The sequence below is a fragment of the Ascaphus truei genome, chromosome 4 (assembly GCF_040206685.1).
Source record: "Ascaphus truei isolate aAscTru1 chromosome 4, aAscTru1.hap1, whole genome shotgun sequence".
Classification (NCBI taxonomy): Eukaryota; Metazoa; Chordata; class Amphibia; order Anura; family Ascaphidae; genus Ascaphus; species Ascaphus truei.
The window spans coordinates 312,975,269-312,991,675 of record NC_134486.1 but is presented as its reverse complement, the minus strand read 5'-3'; the positions used below and the strand labels follow the sequence as shown (position 1 = coordinate 312,991,675).

The following is a 16,407-nucleotide window of genomic DNA, read 5'->3' as shown; positions in this document are numbered from 1 at the left end:
CTAACTTTTCACTCACATCCCCCAAATGGGAGGATTCCTGGACACACCCTCCCTCCCTATTTGTATAGGTCGATCCTGACTGGGTGGGGTTCACTTGGAAGAAATATACTTTGAACAACGCAAAGCCTACAAATGTGGCAATACTCGTTTTGAGCAGAGTTGGACTTTTGAAGAATATTTTGAGATTTGTATCAGCACATGTACAGTAATTAAAATAACTGATCACCAGCATACAATACTGTAAAGCAAGGGTGTGCGGCAGCTGGAGAGGCCCCACGGCATATAAATTAAGTACCGTGGGATCGCGAGAGGCCTCTGCAGTGTCGCACTAACTTGTCTTTAGCGATGCCCGGGGTCATGTGACGTGTCACCATGGCAACGCGAGTCAAATTACATCGTGGGTCACGTAACATCACGTGACCCTGCGCATCATTTGATGCCGGATTTTAGGTTAGGGGGGGTGCGAGCACAGGTTTGTGCACCCCTGTTGTAAAGTAACACAGAAATTAAGCCACATTGCTGGGGAAGTGCGGGGACTGCTGCGGGGGGAGAGGGGGGGAAGTACGGTGGCTGCTGGGGGTAGTACAGTGGCTGCTGGGGATCGTGTAGGGCTGCCGGCGCCTCACACCACCTCCCGATCGGGCGCGCGGCGGCCATTTAAAAAAAATTGGGTGACCCCGGTTATAACAGTTGTCTTAGCAGGGCCAGACCAAATGATTTCGGGGGCCTTATACGGCCCTCGGGCCTGACGTTCCCCACACCTGCACTAAAGAATGTCCATGTACCCAAAATATGTGTACGTTTTGTCATTGTGGCAGGACGGCCTCGCGGCAGGGTCAGTAAGACGCTAGACACGGTATGAAACTTTAACTGTAGTGGTTTTATTATCCACCAGCCTAATAACCCTCAGGGTACTGTCGCTTTAAGGAAACATGAAACGTGAAATCAATTCCTATTCCCGTTAGGGAAACTAACTCAACTTCTTCAGCCCTATCTACTGGGCAGCCAGCTAATCTAGTTATCCACCCCCAAAACAAGTGCTCCACAAACAAAGTACAATAACAAAGTCTCTTGTCTAAAATTGCAGCAGCAAACAGACTTTTAACATTGTAGAGTATTATTTATGGTTTATCTGTTTGTAGGAGATTCCTATCCCAGGATCTTTGTGTCGCTCCTTCAATCCTTCAGAACCGCCGGTTCAGGGGAGCAGGCTGTGTCCAGCTCGTAGCAATCTTTTTATCCTGGGTTGGGGTCCTAGCTGGGGAGAAGTCTCTCTACCTTCCTGGGGAAAGGCTAACTCACATTGTGCAGGCTACTTCCTTTTTTTAATTGGTGCCAGGTGCAGCAAGCTCAACCTGCTGCATACTGGAACCTATCCACACTTCTAGCTCTTTAGTCCATAAGGACAGTGACTCTGTCACAGCCATATTGATTTGAGTGAACATGACACATATCATGCAAAGTTCTTAAATCTGTGCAGTTAAAATCATTAAAATGCAGATTGTGCTGTAGACAGTGATCTTGTAATGCTAACTGATCTACTGTATGTCTAGTGTGCTGTATATTAGGGATGTACCGAGTACCCGGAATTACCTGGTACCCGGCGTTACCCGGCACATTTCCAGCTACCCGGACATTACCCGGACCCGGGAACTGAGAAGTGGTCTTGGCGCTGCTTAATACCCGGCGTTGGGTAATGTTAGAGTAGCTGAAAATCTTATTACTTACCTTTCAGCCAGTGTGGGACAGCAGGATTCAATAGCAGAGGTGAAGCAGAGGAGGAGCGAGCGGGAACGGAGGTGCAGCAGAGTTTGGGGGAGCGGAAGAGATGCACTGCAGAGGTGGAGTGGAGGAGGAGCAGAGGTGGGGCGAGCGTAAGAGGAGCAGGGAGCGGGCAGGAATGGAGGTGGAGCAGAGTTGGGGGAGCGGAAGAGGTGCGCTGCAGAGGTGGAGTGGAGGAGGAGCGGAAGTGGGGCGAGCGGAAGAGGAGCGGAAGAGGAGCGGAGTAAAGGCGGGAACGGAGGTCGGGCGGGAGCAAAGGTGGGGCGAGCGGAAGAGGCGCAGAGTTGGAGCGTAGGTGGGGCGAGCGGAAGAGGAGCGGAGGTCGGGAGGGGAGGTCGGAGGGAGCAGAGGTCAGGCGGGAGTGGAGGTCGGGCAGGAGCGGAGGGGGAGCGGAGGTGGAGCAGGAGTGGAGGTCGGCCGGGTGCGGAGTTGGGGCGGGCGGAAGCAGAAGTGGAGCGGAGGTGGGGTATGCAGGAGCAGAAGAGGAGCAGAGGTCGGTGGAGTGGAGGAGGAGCGAAGGTGGGGGGAGCGGAAGAGGAGTGGAGGTCGGGCGGGAGCGGAGGTCGGGCTGGAGCGGAGTTCGGGTGGGTGCCGAGTTGGGGCGGGCAGGAGCATAGTTGGGGCGGGAGGGAGCAGAAGAGGAGCGGAGATCGGGCAGAAGAGAAGCAGAGTTGCGGAGGTGGGGCGGGCAGGAGCCGAGGCTCACTGTTGGGGCAGCCGCTGAAGACACCTCCGATGCTGCCACCACCACAGGACCGCTGCTGCTTGTCCTAGGTGTCGCTGCCACCCTGCAGATAAGTGTCAAACTGGGTAGCCGGGTACCCGGCCGGGTAGAACCATTGATTTTGGCCGGGTACCCGTTACCCGTTTTTTTTTTTTAAATCACTACCCAGTTCAACACTACTGTATATTGATGCATTGCAATGCTGTACTTTATATTTGGATAATTAACTGTAGCCCCTTTACCCCCACCCTAAGTGAGATTTGGTCTGCTACTAGTGTTTTGGTGTAGAATAGTGCATAGTCTGCATACCTGTGAGGTAACAGGAGGGCTGAGCACTTCGCGGTGGTGTGGGGAATCATCAGAACAGGATTTACATGGTACCTTTTGTTCATTGGTTGCAGCACCTCCAGTCAGCATGGATTTTTTTAAAGTGAAGTTTTCGTGGAAGTCGCCTATACCCATCCATGGGTGAAGAGGCGGAAAGTAAAGTAAGTAATTTAGGATCTTACACAGCAGGTACATCACTTTCCTTGCATCCCCTAAGAAGGTCACGTCAAGGCTTGAGGCCCATCCAAGCTTCCTCCTGCATGTTACTCCTCCTGATGCTCCCTTATGGGACACAGGGAAGTTGTTGCTCACTCCACAGAGGGAGAAAAGAGACACGCCCACTTACCCAGGGGTTGGGCTTTAACCCTGCCCCATAACAGAGCAGGTCAGATACTGACAGGTCATCACAATCCAGCATGAAACCCAGCCAGTACCTCCCCCAGGTTGGCACTCTCGTCTGTTGCTAGGCCCGCCCTTAGATACAGCTACTGCATCTAAGGCTGCAATAGCAAGCAAGGCCTTATGGAGGAAATAACCCTTCCACTGCCTGTACCTAACAGGGCTTACACTGGTAGGGCCCAGGGAAATAAGTAGCAGCCAGAGGCTAGGCTACATATCTATCACAATATATTTTTTATTTTGCAGAAATTACAAAAAGTGCTTTTAAAAAATAAATACATTAAAAAAAAGATCAGAAATTTCCTGTTTCAATATGTTTTATTTGTAAAGGCTTAATGTCATTAGAACAAGATCAAGAAGAAAGGCGGAAAGGAGCAGGGGGTCCACGGAGCTGAACCTCATTAATTTCAATTCCCGGTGTCTTCTGCTTCCCGAGCTACAATTCACACCAGCATCATGTCTGCTCTCTGCACTGGGGAGAGTAGGAACTATACTTAGCTATTGTGGTGGCCAACGGCTGGGAGCAGCAGGTGAATCCCCCAAGGGTCGTAAGTGGCCACCTGTTGTCCATCAATGTATTATTGTATAGCAACCTTGAACGGTTTGTAGCAAAGAGCATAATGTTTCATTCAAATAGTGGTTGCCAGTTTGGATATGTAGTTAACTTACAGATATAATTTGTATGAGCATTTTCCCTTTGACTTGGTAGTTACTAAGAGCCAGTATAATATCGACAACGGTGCGCAAACTGGAGGGAGCATCCCCAAGGGGGGCGGGAGATGTTTCTGGGGGGTGCGGGTGGTTGCAGAGGCCCCGCACTCTTCCCCAAGGCATTTAAATTAAATGCCGGGGGATCGCGTGTGGCCTCTGCAACGCTATATTTACCGAGGTTCAGGCACTCTGATTCCGCATGGTTATGTGACATCACACGCGTCAAATAACGCCGTGGGTCACGTGATATGATGTCACGTGACACCGCAGTGTCATATGAAGCAGGTCTAAGATAGGGAGGGGGGACGCGAGCATCGAAGCAGGGAAGATAAGGGGGGCGCAGCAGAAAAGTTTGCGCTCCCCTGATATAGAACATCACTGACTCTCCCAGTGAGACTGTATTCAGCAAAAGAAACAGTCATACAAAAGATCAGTGCAAGACTAAAGCAATATCAACATGTTTCTTCTGTCAAAATTATGCAATGAGAGCTACCATACCTTTACAGCATACAGTATACAGTATTGGTGCTCGTTAAATGGAAAAGTAATGGGATAGCTTAGTCACTGCTATTTTCTTATATTGCACTAATGCTGATGTTTCCAACTGACTAGATAATTATGGAAAAAAGATACTGACAGATGTCACGTTAAAGATTTAAAGCTTCTACTGTCAAACTGATCACTTCAGTTTGTGTAATTACACTGCATAAACAGGTTTACCTGGCAAGACATAGGGGCCTATGCTAGTAGCCTTCATAAAACATCTCGCTGGGCCAGTTACGCCAGCAGTTTTATCAGTGTGGTTATCACGGTATTCAGAAAGACTCTGAAGACCTGCGATAGGAAAATGACCAAAACTGGCGAGGAGCAGCGATGGGATATTCGCCTCTCTCAAAAGTTCTCACCCATGGATCTGCAGCGATATGGTGGGCCGCCTCTCCCTGCGCATAGCTTGCCAGTGATCGCAGGGATTTAATAAAACATTTAATACTAGTGTACGTGAGCAGGGGGTCTCCGGAGCAGAACCGCATTGATTTCATGTCCGGGGACCCTCTGCTTCTCGAGATACAGGCCCCGTTAAATGTCCTGGTCATGTGACGTGGGACATTTAAATGCACATGATACCGGCACCCCATAACGGGACCTGAATCTCGGGAAGCAGGGGATCCCTGGATTGCCACAATGGCAATAAACGGGCAATCTAAAAAAAGAACAACAAAATAAAACACATTACATTTAAATTAAAACAAGCATTGGACAATAAACCAATTTATTGTGACTGGTAAACCATGCCCACAAAATGGGCATGGATTGCCACAATGGCAATGAATGGGCAAGCTAAGAAAAAACATAACAAAAAATACAATACATAACAATTAAATAAAAACAAGTATTTGCCACAAAATGTCACTGTCATTGTCACTGTGCTTATTTATTCCCAGAAAGGGGCATAGATAAGCACATTGCCAGTCAATGGGCAACCTAAAAAAGCACACAATTAAAAGACAATCAATGTTTTTCTTACCTTTGATGGATTCACCCTTGTCCTACTCCGGAACCATCTCTTGACCTTCGATGCAATGCTCAACAGCCTGATGCAAAGAAGTCCATTGTCCTCTGTTGATTGAAGAGGAGTCTGGTGAGTTCTTAAGTTTTTCTTTCTTTACTTCTTATCTTCTTTAATTTCTTCTTTGTAATCCAAAGTGTCCAGATGTTACTTCAATGGCTTCTTAGACACAATTGAGATGGGACAGGCCTTATATAAGGCCTGTGACATCACATTTGACTGTCACATGGTAAACCCACAATCCGATTGGTTGATGTACCATGTTGCAGCTTCCATTTATTTTAAGGATGTAACACCATCAAAAAGAGAGGGAAGCCAGGCAATCGGCTAGCATATGCTTCCCTCCCTTTAGGATGACGTCACTTCTGAAAACAAAGGAGAAGCCATCACATGGTACACCAACCAATAAGATTGGTAGATATTCCATGTGATGTCTTTCCTTTTATGGAAAGTTGTGACATCTCGGTAGGCCTAACCACCCACCCTTGGGCAACTACCCCCTTCACCCACCTGTCTAATCCCAAGAAACCAGGTACTCTGACATAACCCCTTCAAATAAAGAAGCTGTTTTTATTTGATTTTAATAACACGGTATTGAAGCAGTGGGTCTCCGGAGCTGAACTGCATTCATTTCATCCTCTGGGACCCCCTGCTTACCGAGTTACAGTCCCCGATATGGGGTAGCAGTATCTCCCTGCATTGTTTAATTGTCCCGCGTCATGTGACCGGGAAATTTAAATGCACAGGAGATACTGGCACCCCAAACCAGGGCCTGTAACTGGGGAGGCCGAGGTCCCCGAGGCTGAAATGAATGTGGTTCAGCTCCAGATACCCCTGCTACAATACTGTAAAAGCTGTTCAGGGAGATGCAGCCGTCTCTGTGCATTCCTTACAGACTGCAGGCAGATCGCACGGTTGAACTTCGAGAAAGGCTGAGATAAGGACACTGCCATCCCGAACGGTATTGGCATTTTTCTACCTTATGGTTTCTGATTTTCTGAATACCGTGATAACACAAATGTCAGACCGTAAGGTAGGGTTAAGCCAACTGTTCAATTTGGCAGTGGTTTTATCCAAGCTACTAGAATAAGCTCAAAATTGTGATATCACTAGGGACACCAATAAGTTACCCAAAATATTTACACCAATAACCTGTAGCAATCTTGTCTGCTCTTTTGTAGATTTGTAATATAATGCATTCTAAGAATCCTCTATGAAAAGAAGGGGGAAGTATTTTCTGCAGGCTGCTTCCTGCAGATAATAGTTTAGGCTATTTACCAATGCACACCAGTGAATAATGAAGGTTATTGAAATGTACTTGAATTTACTCAGCCAACTAGCTCAAAAAGTGAATAGTTGGCACTGCAACTCCAGCACTTTGAGGCCATAAGACACATTACAGCCCATTTACTTTAATGGACCATAAAGTGCCTTCCGATCCTGGAAGGTTCCTCATTAAATATGGACCATAAAGCATGTAAACATTGTACATTTGTGTAAATACAGAACTTACAAAATGCTGGCAAAACACATATTGCGTTCATTGTTTTGTTTTTTGTTTTTTAGGAATAGATAGAAAATAGAGATTACAAGATAAATGTGCTAATTGAGTCATGCTAGATTGAATGAACATCCATGGAGATATGTACAAATAAATAAAAAGAGAGAAGCACTTGCAGATAAAGCTCCTTGTTTTTACGGAAATATACAGGCATACCCCGGTTTAAGGACACTCACTTTAAGTACACTCGCGAGTACAAGCGGGGAGACTATAGAGCCTGTTACACATGTGTTATTACATCAGTTATGCACGCATATGATGATTGCCGTACAGTACATGCATCGATAAGTGGAAAAAAGGTAGTGCTTCACTTTAAGTACATTTTCGCTTTAGAAACATGCTCCGGTCCCATTGCGTACGTTAATGCGGGGTATGCCTGTACATCTTAACAGAGGACGCGAAATACTGAATATGGAGACTCGACAAACACATGGACAGTATCCTCACCCACTAGCAGATGCCTCGTGAATATACGTTCAGCCTGCCTGTGATAAGCAATTTTATTTACATTTCCATGTGGGTGCATTTGCCCTCTATCTTTATCCCTTTTATTAAAGAACTGATTGCATTATGGAGATTGCACTTTTCTGCTCTTTCTTTTAATAAGATTAACTACTGCAGAATCCATGGTTTTGTTCAAAAAGGAACATGTCTTGCTGCTGTATATTTCCCATACTATAGCGTTAGAACCCAAATGTGCTGTTCTCCTGGGCCAGGTGGTTTTCATCTCACTGAATACAATTGTGTAATGTAAAATATGCCTATATTATGGTGTGAATGTCAACAATTTATATTCATTTAAGTAAATTCCATCCTACATTATGTACAAATGGCTTCTTTCCTAGCTCAGTATTACAGTAAGTTGTCAAGCAGGAAGGTTACAAATCCTCTTCGTTTGTTTTCCCTTATGCAGTCTGTATAATAATGTCGGTATGAGAAGATGGGTACAATAAACATGCACTGCTGATCCTAAGCAGAGGTAAACAGTAGAAGACTTGAATACACACAAGGCACCCACAGCTATTTGTAGTATGATGGATTGGTGTTAGCGTCTGAGAGTACTGTGATCCATTTTACTCAGTCATGGCATAAAGAGTTTGTGCCAGGAGTTGTTTGATCCTAGTATTAAGTGGACAAATTATCTGATCCAACACATTCTCCAAGCAAGTGTAAGTAAAAGAGATGATCACCAAAAGCTAGCCCATATTTAGGTAAGACAGGCCTACTATCCACCATCAACAATTTTAGACTGGAAAAGAAATGACAACACATGGAATTTCTTCACACCCTCTTTACTTATTTAGTGAGAAAAACAAGCTAATGCTATTATTTTTGGCTGTCTGATCTTGAAACCATAGGGACAGATCCACAGAGCTCCGTGAAATCAAGGCAAATAACGTGATAGTATTCACTAAGCTAAATGTATGCAAACAATAACGGCTGTTAGTAATCTCATTAGAATAGGCTTAACGCTATGTTAAGTTAGTACGGCCTTGCGTTAGCTTAACATGACTCGCGTCCCCCAATCCTGGGTATATAGACTTATGTTAATGGTGCATACAAAGGAAACTTATCAAAATTTGGCGCTCTAAATATTCAGATATGAACCATTAATAATGGTGTAAAAAATACAGTGATACTTATGCAAACATATTAGAAGATGCAGCTGTGACCCAGTTGAGGTTTGCTCAGTCAATCCTCATGTAGTATAGTAGGCGATGGAGTCTCCGGGAAGCGCAATATATGTAAAGAAGAATACAATGGTGATAGTGCAATATTGTTAAAGTAAAATGGATAAACTCAAATAAAGATGACACTGCTCTCAATATATATACTCACAAACATGTGAGGTTTTGCAGGCACATAAAGGTATCTTTTAAGGCGTTCTTATTGGTCACTCAGTCTCCAGGAGATGCAGAAGTCAATGTAGCCCCGTATATATGGACTCCCAGGAACCTTAATAAAAGATACAACTGGACATAGTGCAGACTGTATGTATAATTTATAGAAGGTAAGTAAAACAAGTTTACACTCACATGGTTTCAAATATAGTTAAGCATTTAGATCTCAATGGATCTCTCCGGCCGGGTGGATGGTATCTCCGCTTCCCCTCTCTCGTGGCGTGCGTTCCACCGGTGCGTTCCAAACACCGGAAGTGATGTCATCTGCCGCGTCCACTTCCTGGGGTTCTGGCCGTCTCGGGGATAGAGCGTCACTCTACGCGTTTCACCACATAGGTTTCATCAGGAGTGACATTCTATTACTTAGTAGGGATATATATACCCTAAATTATGTTCTCATTGGCTGGTAATTCACCTGATTCTATTAGAGTTGATGGTGCCAGCACACTGTTGGAGCTCTTAATGCACCAGGTACTGCTCTCCCTCCAATTAATCTCCACTCTCAGTGGGACTCAGACTGGCCCTGTGTCACATTTAATCAAGCCTAAAGGCATTAAGGCTCCTCTCTGAGAAAGGGGATGCTCTCCACAGGGTCTATCCAGCTCTGGTCTCCTCGTGCTCTACTCACTGTCTCCGGTTCCTGGTTCCCTTCCCTCTGACCCTTTGCACTAATTGCCTGTGATTTAATGTGTCCCTATTTCAGCTTACATGTCCCAGAAGCCCATATTGCTGCTTTCAGTCATTGGTTCATTACCAGGAGATGCACAGATAGCGTGCATCATGCATACCTAGCTTTATCGTATCAAGGGAATAACATATATATAGTGCTTGGGACTCGACTAAAATATTTGTCTCTGTCTCCCAACCCACCCATATTTCAGTGTCTGGAGGGAGCAAAAGCCACTCTTAGGTAAGGCAGGCCTAATGCAATGCAGTGCTAACTTAACATATGGAAATCTTTTACGTATGGGGTATGAGCCATTTAAATATACTTTGCATATTTCATTAGCATATCTCCCAGGCCTCTATGGTGTGTGCCTTTTTGAGCACAGGTGTCTCTCCATGTTATTTGGAGGTAGGTTGGAGGGGATACTTATAGTGCTTGGTACTCTACTAAAATATCTCTCCTCCCTCTCTCCTCTCCCCCTCTCTCCCCTCTCTCTCGGCAAATAAAGCCAGAAGCAAAGTATGGTCAAAAATCCACTCTCTGACCTTTGAGAGCTTGAGGCAAAGAGGAAGCAGCAGGTGATACAGAACATAATTGGTAGGCTGCTTGACTTTCTGTAATTAGCCTCTTCATTTAGTTCCCTAGACAACTTTGGAATGTGTTTTTTTTTATTGTAGTTATATGGATTTCCATTTTTCCACTGAAAGGACAAAGATGTTCAGTGTCATGATTTGAGATGTAACATAAAACCTGTGTTAGTCTTGTTATGTAAAGTTTGCTGTAGATGATTTTTAATTAAAGGTATCATAAATTAGGCAATATGAGTGTCTGTAAACCCCTTTTGCTGCATTACACGCAATGTGTAATGTACATCAATCTCAGTTTAAGTCTTTCATTGTATGTTCTCACATGATGACACTGGATTGAACTAATCTTTTGGGCTAGGAACAGGTGGGATGGGAATTTATCATTATCCCATATTGTTTTGGAGTAAGAATATGGGCTGTGTAGTATTTGTTAATGTTGCTCATTGTGCCAGTAATATAAACATTGTGCTAACATCTACTGCAGTTTACAGAACACAAATAATGTAAACTGTTTTAATAAAGGCACATTACGGCTGTGCTTTATGGCAGGGGGGTCACGAGAGTTTTCAGGGGGGGCGTGGTGGTTGCAGAGGCCTTGCGCTCTTCCCTAAGGCATTCAAATTAAATGCCAGGGCATTGCGTGTGGCCTCTGCAACTTCCCTTACCTTGTCTTCAGCAACGCGTCGCCATGGTGTCTAATGACGCTGTGGGGTCACGTGATGTCACGTTCCCATGGCAACGTGACGTCACCCCGCAGCATCATTTGACGCCGAAGACAAGGTAAGTAGACGGGCGCGAGCAGGGGGGGAGAGCAAGCAGGGGGCCACAGACTGAAAAGTTTGTGCACTCCTGCTTTATGGCATTGTATAGTTGTGTGATGGTGGAAGCAATAGAGAGCTTCGGAGCTCTTGCTATGTTAACAAAATTCGGCACTACTTATTCTTATGAAGAATTAAAAACATACAGGTTCCTCGTGCCCAACTGAGTTTTATAACCTATACACTTTAAAGGGAGCTACTGTAAATGAACGGGACAAAAAGAGGAGCAAACAGGATCAATGTACAGTAGGTTCAGTGTTTACAGCCCTATGGCTGTTAAGAAAGATGAGCAGTATAAAGTTACCTGTAGTACTGAACTTGGAATACATGTTGCGGTACATGATAACTGTGATAAATAGTCGTTTTCTGCAAACGTTTTGTGAAGAGTGAGCAATGGGCAAAGCAATACTTTATTATAATTATTATTATTTAGTTGTAAAGTGCCAACATCCTCTGCAGCGCAGTGCAGTCGGGATACAGAGTGACATCAATTACATAAACTGAATGATATACACATATTTTAATCACATATGTAAGACTAATGGGCCTGTTCATTAAACTGCAAACATGTAGCTGACAAACTGATTGATATTTATAGTATTATTAATTTAAAAAAAAAAAAATATTCACTGTATTCAAAACACAATTCATTTGCATATACTTTTCGTAACAAAAGATAGGAGTCTGTGATATGACACAACATCTAACAACAAAAGTCTTTCATGCATACTGTGAGATTTTCACATTATCAAGCAGTAATTTGCACTACTTTTTATTTTTAATATATGTTAATATTACCTGAACCAAGGTGTACCTGGAGCTAACCCATTGTCCCCCCGACGTCCATAGCCCCTCCAGATATTTTTTTGATGGATACAAAATGGCTGACGGGATCAGTCTCACTCCAGCAGTCAATGTATAGCCGCAACATCATCAGGAGTTGATGTCACCGCTTTTCATTGGTCCCCCCGCAGCCATATCATATTTGTAGTTTTTTGTTACCAAAAGAAACACGTCACTCCTTATTTGGCTTGTTTATCATATATCCCCGGAGTATGACCAGCTGAAGGACTAAGCAGTCTATTAGTACATTTAGTCATTGCTTATAACGTTTGAGTTATATTGATGAGATGGGGATCTGTACTGCTGGGGATATGCAATATATTAAACATTGTACACATAAAAATATTTCACTTACAAATATTTGCTCTTAAATCTATTCCTATATTACTTTTTAAATACTGTTTGCCTTGGAGGACCACAGTGGGCAGTCCATTTGAAACTGTTGCATTAATAAAAAATAGTATATTTGTATCTGTGTTAAACTGCCTATGCGGTACTGTAGTTAAAAGGAATACAGAAGCCGTAAGAAGAGTCTATAAGCTAATTTCCTACAAGTGCATGCGCTGTACACTAGTGGGAAATAACACCTACATTCTTCAGCAAGTCATTTTTACTTGTGCTGTTTGTGTAATTTTTGCACCATTCAATTAACAAAGCCTTTATAAACATATTGTTTAGATCAACTGTTAACATCCAAAATATGTGTGAAACTGATTCAAATAAATTGTTATGGTAAATGGATAGGTAACAGTTAAATATGTTATTTAATATTTCAACAATCAATAATTTGACTGGATTAGTCAATTCCAATTGCAACTAAATGAAACATGTTTTTTATTAATAATAATTATAATAATTTGTTCTTGTATAGTGCAGCTAGTTTTATGTAGTGCTTTACAAAGACATTTTGCAGACACAAGTCCCTGCTCAGATGAGCTTACAATCTATGTTTTTGGTGCCTTAGGCACAGGGAGATAAAGTGACTTGCCCAAGGTCACAAGGGACACTAAGAATTAAATCTGGTTGCCCTGCTTCCAACTCAGTGACAGAGTCCGGGTCTTTACTGTGAATCAATGTGTTTGATAGTATCATGCTATTATTATGCTGCCATCATTATTCAAACAGATACACATAATTAGCTGTTCTGCATGAATTTAGCAGACCTGAAGAAAATGAAAACATATACATTTTTAACAGTAGAGTACAGTTAGTATAATTATTACTTTAACCCTCTGAGTCATGGGCGGGCCATGTCACTAGAGTGCCACAGTCCCACTGGCACATCAAGAACACATCGCCAATGAGGCGAACAGAAGAGGTGGTGTCCTCCTCTGCCAGCCTGAGCAGAAAGGCCATGACATGCCCACTTCGTCATGAGGCTATTGGAGTGCCAGACCTCATGACGTGATGGCTACTCAATGATGCACTCAAAGGGTTCTGCAGGGGATTAAATATTTCTAAGGAAGCCAATGGGACTGCCAATTTACTAACTATTGAATGTAGTTTACTTTAAACTTATGAGTTCACTAGGACATTCCCTGGTGTTCCATGTCATGAGGGATGGCACTCTAGCGTCTCTATGGCATACAGGGAACTGGTACGCCTGTGCTGCCCGCAGACCAGCCCCGTCCCTTATACTGAGGTGGGGACGTATATGTGCATGCACCCGCAGCAGAAGGAGCGTGTCTGGAATGTGGTGTTTTGGTGTTGCCAGGCCAGGTGGAAATAGCTGTAGCAATACTTGCTGGTACCGGTAAAAGAAGAGACGTAGTCGTTGCCATTAGCCAAGGTCAGGGATAGGAGAGATCTGAAAGGTCGGGGTCCAAGCTAAGATCGAGGGACATGAGAAGCCACGTAGTCAAGAGGGAGCCGGGGTTTAGAGCCAGAGAGTGTAATCCGCCAAGTCGAGTCGTAACCTTAATAAGCGAAGATAAGAGAGAGCCAGAGTAGGCATCCACAAAGAGATACTATGTCGAGCAATATGAAAGAGGTAAGACAGGTAGTATATACTGCGGCTGACCAATAGGAAGCAGAGGCAGGCCTGGAGGAGCACGAGGAGCTGTTCTGGATTGGCAGCCAGGTGGGAAGCTTTGGAGTTAAGTTGTAGCCAGCGCGTGGGCGGGGGGCGTGGCTTCACTGCAAGAGCAGTGAATAAATTATCTTGGTTCGGCGCACGCTCTGTAACGAGGGGAGGCGCGCACGCAGAGGCAATGGCAGCCGCCTGAGCACTAGCTGCCCGCGGAGCAGCGGCCGCCCACCCGCCGGGGACGATGGCGAAGCCCCCCAACCATGGGGGCCGGGCGGGAGCGGCGAGGATGGAGCCCCACAGTAGTGGGAGCAAAAAGAGGTGAGGGGGGGTCACGCTGCGACCGCCGTGACCCCTGAATCCTCACAGGAACTTCATATAATTATTGCTCGTTTTCATGTTCACCACTCCATCCATTCACGTCACTGGGGTTTTGTTGCAACCACATGATCACAACCACAAGCAAACATGAGTGTGCCAATCGTATGGCACTCAAATGGTTAAGCAACAGCTTGCAACATCTCCTCCATAATTGCACTAGCAGCCATTGGAAGTCCCTGTGTGAGCTGGTTCCTACTTTCCTTTTCTCTGCCTGAAGGAACCTCTACAAATGATCTTTTCCCAACTACTCACACTTCTGCTGTTGCTGGAAACCTGAAGCTTAATGGGTCATACGTACAAAATATACTTAAATTCTATGTGGATTGAAAAATCAGTATTCCAGTTCAAAAATGTACTCATTTTCTCACAATACAGCTTGTCCTAGGTAATCTGAAAGAAAACAAAAAAAAAATGGTACACTTTGTGCTTTGAAAGGCTTTGCAGCAATTAGTAGAGCACAATAAATAGGCCAAGTACTTAGTGACAAAGAGTTGTGGCTACAGTTTTCTAGGTATTTTTATTATTACTTATTACTTAAATCAGGGCAAATAACGTAAAGGATATCTAAATAATAATAATAATAATAATCCTTCTTCTTTGTCAAAGTCTTAAGTACAATATACTGTATAGATCCCCAACACACTCCTTTAGACAACACATGGAGAGACACCTGTGCACAGATAGGAGCACACCTGGGATATGTGCTAATTTAAGTCATTTACAGTAAATATACTTTGCATATCCATACATTTTTCCTGCTAAACTCATATTTTAGGGTTTATATAGTTGTAACGCCACCTTTAGGTGTGACCTAAACAACGAATACAAAAAGGATGGGGGAGCACAATAGTTGGAAACAGGCAGTGTTGTAGATCTAGTAATTGCTCTTAAAATAAAGCAGTTATATCCTGAGCGAGTGTGGTAGCTCAGGTGGCTAATGTCTAATTGGAAGGATAAATACACATGGGTTTTTTTGTGTTGGTGAGAAGGTAAAATAAAAATGTGTAACTTACACGGCCTTGTGTAAGCCCAGTCGCATCAAGGTTTCTTTGGGAATCCCGTGGGCTTCTAATGAGGTTTTTCTCCTTGCAGTGTGGGTTCTTCTTCTTGGTATGTAGGCCGCTTGCTTCGATGGTTCAGAGTGTTGCTCCAGGGGGATTTCCTCTCGTGTAAACAGAAAGGAGGATAAGGTTAACACATATACATATATACGTCAATGAGGGGGAGGATGGCGTGTTTATGGACCACCAAAAAGATATATATATTATAATCTGGCACTCACACGGGCTAGTGTGAGTGTACTCTTATCTTGGTATCTTGTTCATTTGGGGGTATTGCCCAATCAGTAACAGGTGATGGAAGGGTGGGGTACAAGAGTATAAATTGTAAATATAACACAATACTCACACGGGCCAGTGTGAGTACACACTTCTAGCGGTATCTTTGCTCTTCTGTTCCTGATTTAGCTAATGGTGAAGATGGGGTTAGCACAGATATAAGACACTAGGTCTGGAGGGTAAAAACTAACTTTAATAAAAAACATGAGAAAAATAAAAACAAAAACAGAAACCAAACGCTTCTGTGGGAAGATAAAAGCAAGGGGGGGACAGTGTGGTGTATAGTCGTAGGGAATCTCGCCTTCCGCGTCCGGATGGGGAGCTGCAACTACACCTCTGTCTCCTCTGTGATATGCTGTAGAGTGTTCCAAATAAAAGAGCAACGCATTTCGTCCAAGTACTGGACTTCCTCAGGCTCTGTAGATGTGGTCCTGCTATTCCCAGCCTCTTTTATGTCAGGTTTAGCCAATCCTGATCGTAGTGTGGTTTCAATTCCGTTTCTCTGGTTTATTCCGTTTCTCTGGTCTCTCAATTTATTGAGACAAATATGGACATTCACAAGGTTTGAATACCACACATGCGCGACCAAATAGAAGATGGGATGCGCGCGCAGCTCATAAGATGGCGACGTCCCATCGCACCAGAGAAACGGAATTGAAACCACACTACGATCAGGATTGGCTAAACCTGGCATAAAAGAGGCTGGGAATAGCAGGACCACATCTACAGAGCCTGAGGAAGTCCAGTACTTGGACGAAACGCGTTGCTCTTTTATT

The 16,407-nt window shown here is 44.1% G+C and overlaps 1 protein-coding gene across 3 annotated transcripts in view; it reads left to right on the top strand.

Annotated features, from left to right (window-relative positions):
- HTR1E (5-hydroxytryptamine receptor 1E) overlaps positions 1–16,407 on the top strand; it is a 120,851-nt gene that overhangs the window by 84,719 nt on the left and 19,725 nt on the right. Inside the window, exon 2 of one of the 3 annotated variants that reach the window (XR_012801149.1) lies at positions 10,148–10,238. The exons of the other annotated variants lie outside the window; for them this stretch is intronic. The gene's annotated coding sequence lies outside the window, so the exon portion shown is untranslated. Of the gene's footprint in view, positions 1–10,147; positions 10,239–16,407 lie in introns of those variants that run through there. 3 annotated transcript variants of the gene reach the window in all.